The following is a 14,127-nucleotide window of genomic DNA, read 5'->3' as shown; positions in this document are numbered from 1 at the left end:
CATGAACCAATTTATCGATTTGTGAGTTGAAATTCATGGATTTTGAGTCATCATTGAAGATTTGTTAGTCGTGAGCCGATAATCATGAGTTGTGAGTCGATATTCATGAAATGTGAGTCGATATTTATGATATGTGAGTCGATAATCATGAGTTGTGAGTAAACATTCATAAGATGTGAGCCGATATTCATTAGATGTGAATCGATGATCATGAGCTGTAAGCCAATATTCATGAGATGTGAGTCGATATTCATGAGCTATGAGTCGATATTCATGAGCTATGAGTCGATATTCATGAACCTTAAACCATTAGTTGTTGAATTGGAGTCGAAAAATCATTAATAATCATCAATGAGTTTCGAATCAATATTCACGAGTCATGAGTCGTGAGCGCCAACTCGTGACTCAACAAGTTAAGCATAAATCACGTCAACGTAGAATCACGCTCCAAGTTGGAGCTTCCGCTTGTAAGAAACAATCACCCGGAAATTGACATTTAATGACAGCAGTTTTCTCCTCTCAAAAAAAAAAACTCCCATCACTCAAAACTTTTTCCTTTCACCGCCACCAGATGGCTCTCACCGGTTGCATAGCAAAAGGCGTTTTCACTCTACACAAAACTACTCCTTCCCCTCTCCCTTCTCTTCCTCTTCAGCTGATAGATGTAAGTTAGATAAGTTTTTAAATTTTCATAAACACCTTCCCCTTCGTCGTCAGTAAATGCAGCTGTCAGCGGAAACGGAGCTTTCAAAAGAGAGTACGAAAAAAAATGCAATAAAAGTGCCGGTGCAGTTTTCGCGCCGCGCCAGATTGGCTGCAACCGGGCTGCAACACACTTTCGAGCGCGCCATCTAGTGGAGAGAGCGAAAAAAAAAACAAATTGTCTCTATTTGTCACGATATTTCAAAGTGGGGGAAACAAAAAAGCGAAGAAATGGCTCTCACTGCAGTGAGGAGGAAAATTTTCGGGTGGTATACTTTCAGGCGCAAGGGAGGGGGCCAAATCGAATCAATTTCGTTATGGTGACTCTTTTACAGCCAGAAGGATCGGAGACGGTTTTTTGACAAATCTGTCACCCGTTTCCGGACGGTGCTAATGCGGAAGGAGGTTTTTCATTTTTTTGAGTTTTTTCGCCGGATGGTGGGCCTTCTGTTTGGTCTTATGAAGCATCCGGAGTTGTCTGGAAGTGAGAAGAGAAAAAAAAAACGGAAGGTAAACGGAAAAACGTAAACTGATGAATGGGCAGAGTTGCCAGATTGATGGGAAATTTTTAAGGTTAAGAATTGAATTTTGGTAGGTAATTTCATCTTTCAAACTATTTAGAATTTGGAATCAGAACTCAACAACTCACAAATCATGCTAAATGAATCACTACTCATGACTAATGACTCACTACTCATTATTAACGACTCACTACTCATGATTAACGCCTCACAACTCATTATTAACGACTCACTGCTCAAGGCTAGTTGGTCACAACTCATGATTAATAACTCACAACTCATGATTAACGACTCATAACTCATGATTAACGCCTCACAACTCATTATTAACGACTCACTGCTCAAGGCTAGTTGGTCACAACTCATGATTAATAGCTCACAACTCATGATTAACGACTCACAACTCATGATTAACGCCTCACAACTCATTATTAACGACTCACTACTCAAAGCTAATTGGTCACAACTCATGATTAATGACTCACTACTCATGATTAACGACTCACAACTCATTATTAACGACTCACTGCTCAAGGCTAGTTGGTCACAACTCATGATTAATAACTCACAACTCATGATTAACGACTCACAACTCATTATTAACGACTCACAACTCATGATTAACGCCTCACAACTCATTATTAACGACTCACTACTCAAAGCTAATTGTTCACAACTCAAGAACAATGACTCACTACTCAAGAAAGATGACTCACAATTCATGATTAGCAACTCACGACTCATAACTCATGACTCACGACTCACAACTCGTTGAAAAAAAAACTGTCAAACTGGCAGTGTTACCAGCAAATCTTCTCACTCCTCGTCCCTCTCCATCGAATCCATAATGTCATCAACTCAATCCAACATTTCAGCGCCGTCGTTTCATTACGACACATTTGCACATTTCGTGAGTCGTGAGTGCCAATTTTTCTCCCTGCAATTCAAACGAAACAAATTCGGCTGGCAAGTAAAAGGCGCTTCTCTTCCTTCACTTCACAAATCGCTATTGATATGTAGATATCGTCGTCGAAAGACCCCGGAAGTCCTCCTCCTTTCTACGGTGTGGCGGCGAAAAAATGATGAATTTTTCAATCGTGTGCCACGTGTGGCAATTCTAGGTCTAGGGAAGGAGCGAAAGGTTTGCGTGATCAAAGGCCATTTCGATTATGAAGTGTCTGCTGAGCTCCACATAAACAAGTGATGCGCCCCTCGAGTTGCTTTTTTTCCTGTTGGCCCTGATTGCCTGATGAAAAGAAATAAATTTCCATTAGTGTTGCCACTTGAACGGCGTTGGCAGGTATAAACATGGGAAAGGGGAGGGGGCGTTTGAAAGGTGAAATGGGTGATTTTTTGGGGGATTGTAACGTTTTCCGTCGTTGGATGTCACTTTTTAAGATGTTGGACGTCATCAGACGGCATTTTATGGGTGTCAGACGTCTTCAGACGTTATCAGACGTTACATTTTTGTGGTTGGAAGTCACTGCAAATCATCGGAAATAACTTCACTGTCAATTGATAACAATTCTCCGTCATCAGACGTAATCAGACGTTACATTTTCTTGGTCAGTTGCCTTTTTCCAAAAAAAAACAGATTAAGCATTTTCATAGCCAGATGACACTTTCCAGTGAAAGAGATTAACATTTTCTGACGTCAGACGTCATCAGACGGCACTCTACGGTTGTCAGACGACTTCAGACGTCACATATTTATTGTTGAAAGTCGCTGTGAACAATCAGAAATAACTTTTCTGTGAATTGAAAGCAATATTACGTTATCAGACGTCATCAGACGTTACATTTTCTTGGTCAGACGCCATTTTCCAGATATCAGATTATGTATTTTCATAGCCAGATGAACTTTCCAGTGAAGAGTATACCATTTACTGACATCAGACGTCATTAGACTGCACTTTACGGTTGTCAGACGTCTTAAGACGTCACATATTTATTGTTGGAAGTCACTGTGCACAATCAGACATACCTTCTCTGTCAATTGATTGCAATTTTCCGTCTTCAGAGGTTATCAGACGTCATCAGACGTTATCAGACATCACATATTTATTGTTGGAAGTCACTGTGAAAAATCCTAAATAACTTCTCTGTCAATTGATAGCAATTTTCCGTCTGCAGACGATATCAGACGTCATAAGACGTTACATTTTCATGGTCAGACGCCAATTTCCTGAGACCTGATGAAGCATTTTCGTAGCCAGATGAAACTTTCAAGTGAAGAGATTAACATTTTCTGACGTCAGACGACATTCAATACAATTTTCCATCATCAGGCATTATCAGACGTCATCTTAATTTGGTCAGATACAATTTTCCAGAGGTCTGACGAAACACTTTTATAACCAAACGTTGAATTTCAGTGAAAAGGTAATATTTTTATGACGTCAGACGTCATTCATGACAATATTTGTCATCACATAGTCAGACGATACATTTCCAAAGTCAGTCGTCATCTTCCAGAGGTCAGATATCGAACTCCAGTAAAAAGGTAATGTTTGCTGACGTCATACGACATTTCTTTCGATTTTTTCGTCTTCAGACGTTATCAAACGTTACCATTTCTTTGTGAAACGCCATTTTCCAGAGGTCAGACAAAACATTTATACAGCAAGACGTTGAGTTCTTGTAAGAGGAAAATAATTATCTGACGTCAGACGTCATTCATGACAAATTTTCGTCATCAGACGTCATTTTCCAGACGTCAGATCTCGAATTTCAGTAAAGAGGTTTAACTTTTCTGACGAGAAACGACACTTATTACAATTTTCCGTCTTCAGACTATTTTTGGTCAGACATCATTTTCCAGTGGTCAGACGAAATATTTCCATAACCAGACGTCGAACTCCAGTGAAGGATAATATCTTTTTAACGTCCGATGACACTCATTACAACTTTCCGTCATCAGATGTTACCTTTTCTTGGTCAGACGTCATTTTCCAGAGGTCAGATGAAGCATTCTCATAGCTAGATGTCACTTTTCAGTGAAGAGGTAATAACTTTCTGACGTCTGCCAACACTCATTACAATTTTCCGTCATCAGACGATATCAGACGTAACCTTTTCTAGGTCAGGCGTCATTTTCCAGAGGTCAGAGGAAGCATTCCAATAGCCAGACATCGCTTTCCAGTGAAGACGAAATGATTTCCTGACGTCAGACGGCACTAATTTCGATTTTCTGTCATCAGACGTTAGCAGACGATACCTTTTCTTGGTCAAACGCCATTTATCAGTGGTCAGATCTCGAATTCCAGTAAAGAGGATATAATTTCTGACGTCAGACGACATTTCTTTAAATTTTCCATCTTCAGACGTTATCAAACGTTACCTTTTCTTCGTCAAACGTAATTTTCCAGAGGTCAGACGAAATATTAATACAGTCAGACGATGAGTTGTAGTAAGAGGTAATAATCATCTGACGTCAGTCGTGATTCATAACAATTTTTCGTCATCAGACGTTATGAAATGCAACCTTTTCTTGGTCAGAAATTGTTTTTCAGATGTCAGATTTCGAATTACAGTAAAGAGATTTAAATTTTCTGACGTCAAAGGACATTTATTACAATTTTCCGTCCTCAGACGTTTTCAGACGTTACATTTTTTTGATCAGACGTCATTTCCCAGAAGTTAGAGAAAGCCTTTGCAGAGCCAGACGTCGATTTCCAATGAAAATGTAATAATTTCCTGACGTCGGACGGCGCTCACCGTGATTTTCTGTCATCAAACGTTATCAGACGTTACTTTTTCTTGGTCAAACGCCATTTATCAGAGGTCAGATCTCAAATTTCAGTAAAGAGAGAATAATTTGCTGACGTCAGACGACATTTCTTTCAATGTCGTCTCCAGACGTTACCAAACGTTACATTTTCTTGGTCAGTCGTCATTTTCTAGAGATCAGACGTAGCATTTTCAAAGCTAGATGTCACATTCCACTAAAGAGCAAGCAAATTTCTGACGACAGACGACATTCATTACAATTTATCTTCATTAGGCGTTATCAGACGTTACAATTAATTTGTCAAACGTAATTTTCCAGAGATCAGACGAAATATTTATAAAGCCAGACTTTGCCTTCCAGTGAGAAGGTAGTACTTTTCTGACGTCAGACGACTCATTTCTTTTTTCAAACGTCTTTTGCATCATCAGGTATTAGAAAGATGCTGGATTCATTATTTGTTTACATTTATTTTTTTTTTTGATCCTTTTTCATAGTTTTGCTAGATCTGATATAACATTTTAAAAGGGCATAGCTATGAATGAAAACAAACTGTTCATCCAACCCACTCTAGTGACTGATCACACAAAGTGTAAGCAGACTTTGCTGTTTGTTTACATCCAAGTTTACGACCAATTGAAAATTGACAGTTCAGACGTCACTTTTCTGTCACAAAACGCCTTATTTTTGTCCTAAGATGAACCATTTTCGCTGTTTACGAAAATTTGAAGCGATCAAACGTCACTTTCCATAACCTCTTTCAGTCGTCCGAACTGTCAACTCTGATCAGTTTCTCTACACAAAAAAACGCACTGAAAAATTGAAATAACACACTTCAAACTCAATTCCCAAGTGATTTCGCGCACAAATTGAGCACTAAATCATCCCCGAACCCCAGCTTTCGCCCAACTTTTCCAATAAATCAAAACAGTTTGCCCGCAACCTTTACACGGTGCCAAAGAACTAGCGAAAAAAAAAACAACTTCCCAAACCCAACTCTACACCGTAATTAAAAACGACGCTCGCGCGCGTACGTGTTGATAGTTTTCGCTTGCTGGCAGCCTTTTATTGACAGATAATTTACCCCAAGCGCGCGCACACACACACATATCAATCGAACGTAAACAATCCACGTGTCAAGGGGGACGGAGGGGGAGGTGTCAAGTAACACCTGACTAATGCAGAGGGCGTCCCGTGGAGTTCCCCTCGGCACGTCACGAACGGAAAGAGTTGAGTGAGGTGATTTGGTGTTTTGACGTTTGATGTGTAGAAAGTACGCAGATTTGAGTACGTTTTAATAATGCTATGCTTAGAAAGCTGTCAAACTAGCGTTGTAAAGATTAGGAAAGTTCACAGATTTATTTTTGACAATTGGTGTAGCGTTGTTTCTACTCAGTTTTGGGTACCTTTAATCCGGCAAACTCGTTATCGCTGTCAAATCGATGGTTAACGAAACAAAAACAATGTTAACTTCTGGAGTTTTTTTTGAAAAGGTCCAAAAAACCAAATTTTCATTTTTTGCTTTTTGGGTGTTTTTGAATACCCCTGACTCAAGGCGGTTCTAAAAACACCCAAAAAGCAAAAAATGAAAATTTGGTTTATTGGACCTTTTCAAAAAAAAACTCCAGACTTGTGCTTTCGATTACTAAATACCAGTGTTAGTCAACAAAACAAAAAGCAGAATAATCTTTTGCTTTGACAGCTGTAACTATCGTTTTAAGGATTTGTAGGATTTCCAAACGTAATTTGATGTTTGGCATAGCATTGGTTCAACCCAATTTTGGGTAGCTTTCAAACGTCAAACTCGTTTACGCTATCAAACGGTTGGTAAACAAAGCAAAAATATTATTAGCTGTTAATAAATATCAGCTTGGCAATCAAATATTGTTCACCGAATTCGATAGCCAAAAAAACTTTTGTTGACATTTGGCGTAGCGTTGATTCTACCCAGTCTTGAGTACGTTTCAAATGTCAAACGTAATGTTGATGACAAATCGTTGGTCAACAAAAAATAACAACAGCATAACTTACGCTGTTTCGTAAGCAAATATCAGCATTTCGGTTGCTGTTTTGACATTTGACACTGCGTAGAAAGTAAGCAGTTTAGAGCACGCGTTGAAATGTCAAAGGCAACTTTATGAATCTTTCAAATGAATTTGAAATAATAAAAAATAATATTTACGTTTGCCGTTGCATAAAAAGTACCCAGTTTACGGGTACTGTTCAAACGTCAAAACGGTTTTAACGAAACAAAAACAAACCAATTGATTCTTTCCGTTCGCAAATACCAGACAGGCGGACCCGCAAATGTGTTTGCCCACCCCCTTCTTTTTTCCCACCATCAAAACAAATGTAATCCTTGCACGCGAAGCACGTACCCACCATCAATAACACGTGCACTCCATGGACGATATCGTTTTCTAATCCGGAGAGGATTGTTTTGTGTCATACCCCCTCGCCCTGCCCCTCGCAACTGTCAGCTTGCACGTCCAGGATAAGGTCCAGGACGCCACTATTTACATGTCAATTTAGACAAAAACCCATTCATCTGCCAGTCCGGGAATCCCCCTCCCGTCAAGCGAAAAAAAGAACGCTGCCACGAGCTTTGTTAATTCAGGTCACTTTGCCGTGTAATTAGACCGAAGTCACTCAATCCGGGTGACGTCCGTCCGGAAGTTGGCAGCGTCCCTCCGGGACGCCCTGGGGATGGTCAATTTTGAGAAATCCGGATCTCGCAAAACAAACTTAAACTCGAAAGTTGGTGCTTTCGCGAAACCGTGTAACTTGACAGCGAAACGTCACTTTGACAGCCTGGGGGCCATCCCTACATTGTATTGTAATCCCCGCGGCAGACAATCCCGAAAAATAAGTCAACTTCAACTAGCCTTGAAACTGTGGCGGTGGCGGCATCCGTCTCCGTCTGGCAACTCCATTAAAACAAAAACAAAGCAAAAAAAAACAGTCGTTCCGACTGCACAACAACAAAGCGAAACGCCGCCCGTGACGGCACCTCGAGGTTATCCGAAAATCCATCAATCCAGAAATTCCGCTTTTTCCTCCGGAGATTGCACCCGGTTTCAACGTCGAATTGTGAGGTTGCGAAAAAAATGGCGCCCAAAACAAAGCTGGTTGGAAATGTAAATGCAATTCGACCCGAAATCAAAGCAATCCACTTAACACGTCACACTCGGTGCTGCCATCTAGCGAGGATGAAAGTCGATTTTTTTGCCGGCGAGTTCCGTTGGTCGGTTGTAAAAGTTTTTCGGGTGTCGATAGCGACGCCTACCTTGACCTGGTGGGCGACCAACTGTCAAAATTGGGACGGAAAGAGGGGCGCAACTGTTTGGAAACAAGTTTTTGTTTGCGAACTGACCTTTGTGACCGGCAGTTGACAATTTTCGCTAGCTAACCATAATCTGTCAACTTCCAAACAAAACATAACCTCTTCAAAACCTTGGCAACGATATCTGAGGGCAAGCACTGATTAGCCCCACTTTACCCCACTGACAGCTGTCAATTGTGACAGCGCGCGCGCCGACAATGGTGGTAACCAAGGGATAATCCACTCCAACTTTTTTTGTTGTCTTTATGGTTATGAAAGGTTGCGAGGGAGCAGAAACGAACGAAGGTGCGCTCGAATCGCAAGAACAATGGAGTTCGGCAGCCTATTGTCACCTTCTCGGGAAGGGATTGAAACAGTTGGCGCTGGATGTAAACAAGTGACAGCAAAACGAGGGGTGCGTCACTTCTAAATTAACCACAAAAAAAATCTCTTTAATCTGTCAACTCTCGATTTGCTCATCCAGTAATCCCACCAATGGGTTGTAAAACACCCTCCCAGCATGTGAATTTAATCTGAAAATGAGCATAAAAATTACGCTCTTTCCCACCACCTCTTGTTTCCCGCGACCACACAAACAGCGCAATATGTCCTCGGGTGAAACAAGTGTGTAACACTATTGTGCAACTTCCTGTGTCGGTCCCGCGAGAGGTCGTGGCCACGGCAACACAACGGTGGTGTGATGAATGTAATTTGTTTCCGCTGTGTTTGCGGGAGGATTGTGAATCGCTGCCGGGGCTTCTGCCATTCTCTCATGAAGAGAATGGCAGAACAAACAAAAAAACGGGGCAGAAACAGTCAATTCTGTCGGTTTTGGTGGGATTTTGCGTTAAAAACCAGTCAAAAATGAGGTTTTTCATGCAAGCGTGTAGAGATTTGACAGTTCAAGCCGAATGAGCTGTCAAATTTTGCACGATTGTTTGGAATAATTACTTTTTGGGTTATTTCAGGTATCTAAAATTCGAGATTTTTGACAGTTTTTCACACGGAAAAATCTACATGCTGGTTTGGAAATACTTTTTTTAGTTTATTCCAATGATATTTTCACAGTTTTAAACCCTAGATTTTTGACAATTAATTTATTAGCCTTATACACAATTGGTTGAAATTATTCATTTATAGGTTATTTCAAAGATCTTTTCACAGTTCTCAAATTACATATTTTTGACAGATTGTATGGATGACACGAATACACGATGCCTTGGAATTACTACTTTTAAGGCGATTTCAAGAGCTTAACTTTTGACAGTTCAACAGCTCCACAATTTTGACAGCTCAGAATTACTGTTTCTAGAAGATAACAAGAAGCCTTTTACAGCTTCACAGTTTTAGATTTTCTAATCTACTAATCTAATCTAATCTAATCTAATCCAATCTAACAGCTTCACAGTTTTAGATTTTCGACAGTTTAATCGAAAGAGCTGTCAAATTTTACACGAAAAAGTATACGCTTGTTTAGAATTACTTCTTTTCAGGTTATTCCAAGGATCTTTTGACAGTTCTACAATTCTAAATTTTTGACAGTTTAATCTACTGTCAAATTCCACACGAAACAATATACACGCTTGTTTGGAATTACTTCTTTTTAGGTTATTCCACGGATCTTTTGACAGTTTTACAACTCTAGATTTTTGACAGATTATATAAATGAGCTGTCAAATTCTACACGATTGCTTGGAAAAACTTCTTCTAAGGAGATTTCAAGGAGCTTTTGACAGTTCTACAGTTCTAGACTTTAGACAGTTTATACACTGAAATAAAAAAAAGTACCAAATTCCTAAATTCTAGGAATATTGGCTCCTTTCCTTATTTAGTAATTGGGTTTTTTGGTTTACTTAATAAGAAAAGGAAGCAAAATTCCTAGAATTTAGGAATTTGATCCTTTTTTTTATTTCAGTGTAGGATTGAGCAGTCAAATTCTACACGTTTGCTTGGAATTACTTTGTCAAGAAGATATCAAGAAGCTTTGGATCAATCTAGATGTTTGACAGTTTAAACGATAGTGCTGTCAAACTACACACGAAAAAATCTTTACAATTCTAGATTGTTGACAGTTTAATCAGCTGTCAAATTCCACTACGAAAAAATCTACACGCTTGTTTGGAATCACTTTTTTTATGGTTATTCCAAGCCTCTTTTGATAGTTCTACAATTCTAGATTTTTTTTATCAAGGAGATTTTGACAATCCTAAATTTCTAAATTTTTAACAGTTTATAGAAATGTGCAGTAAAATTCCAAAGCTTGCTTGGAATTACTATTTCTAAAAGATATCAAGCGGCTTCCGTCAGCTTTCTAATTCTAGATTTTTGACATTTATGTAACCTGTCAAATTTTACACGCTTGTTTGGATTTTTTTTTTAATTATTCCAAAGATCTTTTGACAGTTCCTCCAAAGTGCTTCAATTTTAGTTTTTGACAGATTATAAGAATGAACTTTCAAATTCTACTCGATTGCTTGAAATTACTATTTCAAGGAGCTTTTGACAGTTTCACAGTTCTACACGCAAACTACTAATTTTTCGCCAATACCAAATCTACTCAGAAATGAGTTACTGAGTTAAATGTCAGATTTCATCGAGAAATTAAAAGTGAGAGTGTGTGCAATATGGAGTTAAACTTTCTGTGCAGCTGCTGTGAAGGTTCCCATGGCACTTCGAAAAGTTTAACTCCATGTTGCACGCACACACTCTCACTTTTAATTTCTCGATAGAATTTAACTGAGAATTCAACAAAAGTTGGGTGAAATGCATCCAAAGTTGAGTGAAATGTATCCAAATCTAACTGTTTCTTTTACTCATTTTTGAGGTAGGTTTGGTTTATGGTTTTGACGAAAACAGAGTAGTTATTTGAATTGAGAGTGTACATTTTTGACTGTTCTACAAGCAAATTCATATCACTCACCCAAGTAACATTTTTAAACCAACTAGCCACCACCAAGTTTTATTGAGGTTTTATTATAGCATCTTGATTGCTTAATAGTTTTATTTGGGCATTCACCGCAACCAACAAGCAAGAGCTAATTAATAAGTTCTAACAAGGTTTTATGCCTCGGGCATAAAACCGGGTGGAAATAAAAGCCGACTGGCTTTCAATAAGGTTTTATGAGAGTTTTAATAGAGGCTTGAAAACCAGATGGCAATGCCATGCCAAACGGTTTTATCGCATGCTTTGTTAAAACCTAGGGTGTTGTAGCTGTCAAGTGCCATTAGGCATGTAAAAAGCTCACTTAAACCCATAAGCTCCTAAAAGAGCATTTATCGCGGCCAAATAGCAGTGCATAAATATGGCGCTAAACGCGTGCTCTGATTGAATATGATTGACCGCCATCTTGATTGAAAAAATGAAAAACTGAAAAATTTGATTTAAATTTGATGAAAACACACATTTATGCTGAATTTCTGGTATGATTAATATGGCGATAGATGTTTAAAAATATTTTGAACATTTTTTTCGAAGAATTGCAATAAAATATTTTTTAACATTAAACAGTATGATTAAAAAATATTGATTTTTGATGAAGCGAGTTGAATTATTTGGCTCTATCTCCCCTACATTTATCAATAAAATTTCAACCGCAGCTGAATTTGAGCCATCAATTGCGAGAAATAAGCTTTCAAATTATTTGGATTACCTCTGATATCTATTATTTATCATCGCCATTTTTGACAACCGTCTCCATAATTTCATTTGGCAAGACGAAGACTTATTTTTGCCAAAATAAAACCTATTTGGCATAAGACGTTTGAAGACGTATGAAATGTCATTTTTCCATAACTCCTGACTAGGTTTTAACAAAGGTTTTATCAAGGCTTTGAGGATGTTGTTAGGATTCAGTTGTAAAGCCTTGAACTCCTATGTAGGTTTTATAAATAGGCCGTAACAACCTTTTGCGGAGGTCCTTTTGGGTTTTAAGTGGGGTTTATCAAGGTTCTGGGGAGTTTGTTACGACTAAGGGATTTTAATGTTGGTTTTGGCTGATAGGTTTTATAGCGGTTGTGACAGCTTTGATAAAGCCTAAAATGTTACTTGGGCAGTTTTCTTCAATTATCAAAATTGTGAAAAAATCACTCAAAAATCAACGAAAATTGAGTGAAATTCACGCAGACCTGATTGAAATTCACCCAAACCAGACAGTTGTCCAATTTCCTCATTTTTGAGTACTCTAGGTTTTTACGAAAACTGAGTGATTTGAACTGAGTGTGTATTTTTTGACAGTTCATTCGAACCGGCTGTCGGATTCTACACGCTTGTTTGATTACTTTCCATGTGAAATTAAGGAGCTTTTGACAGTTCTACACGCACCTTGAAAAACACCAAGTTTTCGTCAAAACAGAACCTGTTGGGAAATAAGTAGAAGTTAGAACTGTCAGATTCGAAAAAAAAAAACTTATAAATATCAACCAAAACTTAGAGCAATTCACAGAGATCTACTTGAAATTTACCCAAAGTGTCCCAACTCTAGCAAAACAATGTAATTATGTTTATGTCGAAGCATAAACAAAGAGTCTATCCTGCTCGTTCCTAATGTAAACATCAACTGATGTGAGCAGGATAACGTCTTTGTTTACACTTCAGTATTGGCCCATTTATATTTTTTTGCTTGGATTACTAATTTCCGTGTAAGTTCGATTTTACCGAAAATTGAGTGATTTGAAATGAGTGTGTAGAAGTATGACAGTTCATTCGAACGAGTTGTCGACAAGTTTGTTTTGAATTACTAGTTGGCTATTTCAAGAAGCTTGTGACAGCTGTGACAGTTCTGAAGAGGCAACATCTAAACGATTAATTGAAACTACTCATTAATTTCAACCAAATTACATGAAATTGGGTACTTCTTCGCTTGAATATGGCTTTCTAGGCCCATGGGCACTGCAGTGAAAAAAGTATAATTAAACCCAAAAATGGCGAACTTCTCGTCACAGTGTCCTGACGCAAACAATGATCGAGCTCGAGCTGTCACAGCCCTGCGAAGTATGTTGGCTGACACATCGGGCGACCAGTCAAAAACACCAGCTAGAAGTCGGCTGACAAAAAAAAACTTTTGCTAGAAAGAGATAGGAAACCTGATGCAAACAAACCTCCAGCTGTAATGTAAACATTAGGATGTAACAAAAATGACTTTTTGGCGGGCATTCAGGTGTTTGTTCCGGTGGGCATACTGAGCCTAAATCCCAAATATGAGCTTGATTGGACGTAACAGGAGCTGGCGCTCCGCCCTTCAATTTTAAATGGGATTTAAGCCGTAAAAAAAGATTTTTTCAAAAATGTCACTTTTTGAGGCATTTTGGCCACCAATGCGTTTACCAAAAACATCACTGCAAAATCAAATGGCGTCTCGGGCGTCGCGAGGTGCGACGCATATCTTTTTTGCCGGGGCCGATTTTTCGAAAAAAATGCCAAACTTTGAAGGTCTGTACCGAGCTCCAGGATGCTCCAAACTTCAATGTTATATATACCAAAAGATGCGCAAGGATCTGGCCTACACGCCAGTGATGTTTTTGGAAAACGCATTGGTGGCCAAAATGCCTCAAAAAGTGACATTTTTGAAAAAATCTTTTTTTACGGGTTAAATCCCATTTAAAATTGAAGGGCGGAGCGCCAGCTCCTGTTACGTCCAATCAAGCTCATATTTGGGATTTAGGCTCAGTATGCCCACCTGAACAAACCCCTGAATGCCCGCCAAAAAGTCATTTTTGTTACACTCTAGTAAACATACTTTGAATGTGTTGGTAAATTTCTGACTAGAAAGCCTTATTAGGTTTTACGCCGTCGCGGCTAACCTCAATCGTGAATTTCTGTTTGACAGCTCGCGTGCACTGTTTACATAGACTTAGTC

General features: G+C 38.8%; 1 protein-coding gene across 1 annotated transcript in view; it reads left to right on the top strand.

The window, feature by feature from the left end:
* The window catches only part of LOC6043608, a 454,063-nt gene that overhangs the window by 197,523 nt on the left and 242,413 nt on the right, over positions 1-14,127 (top strand). The window lies entirely within an intron of this gene.

This window comes from Culex quinquefasciatus, chromosome 1 (genome assembly GCF_015732765.1).
Source record: "Culex quinquefasciatus strain JHB chromosome 1, VPISU_Cqui_1.0_pri_paternal, whole genome shotgun sequence".
Lineage (NCBI taxonomy): Eukaryota > Metazoa > Arthropoda > Insecta > Diptera > Culicidae > Culex > Culex quinquefasciatus.
Note: the sequence above shows the minus strand (reverse complement) of the source record. Positions and strands in the feature narration are given on the sequence as shown.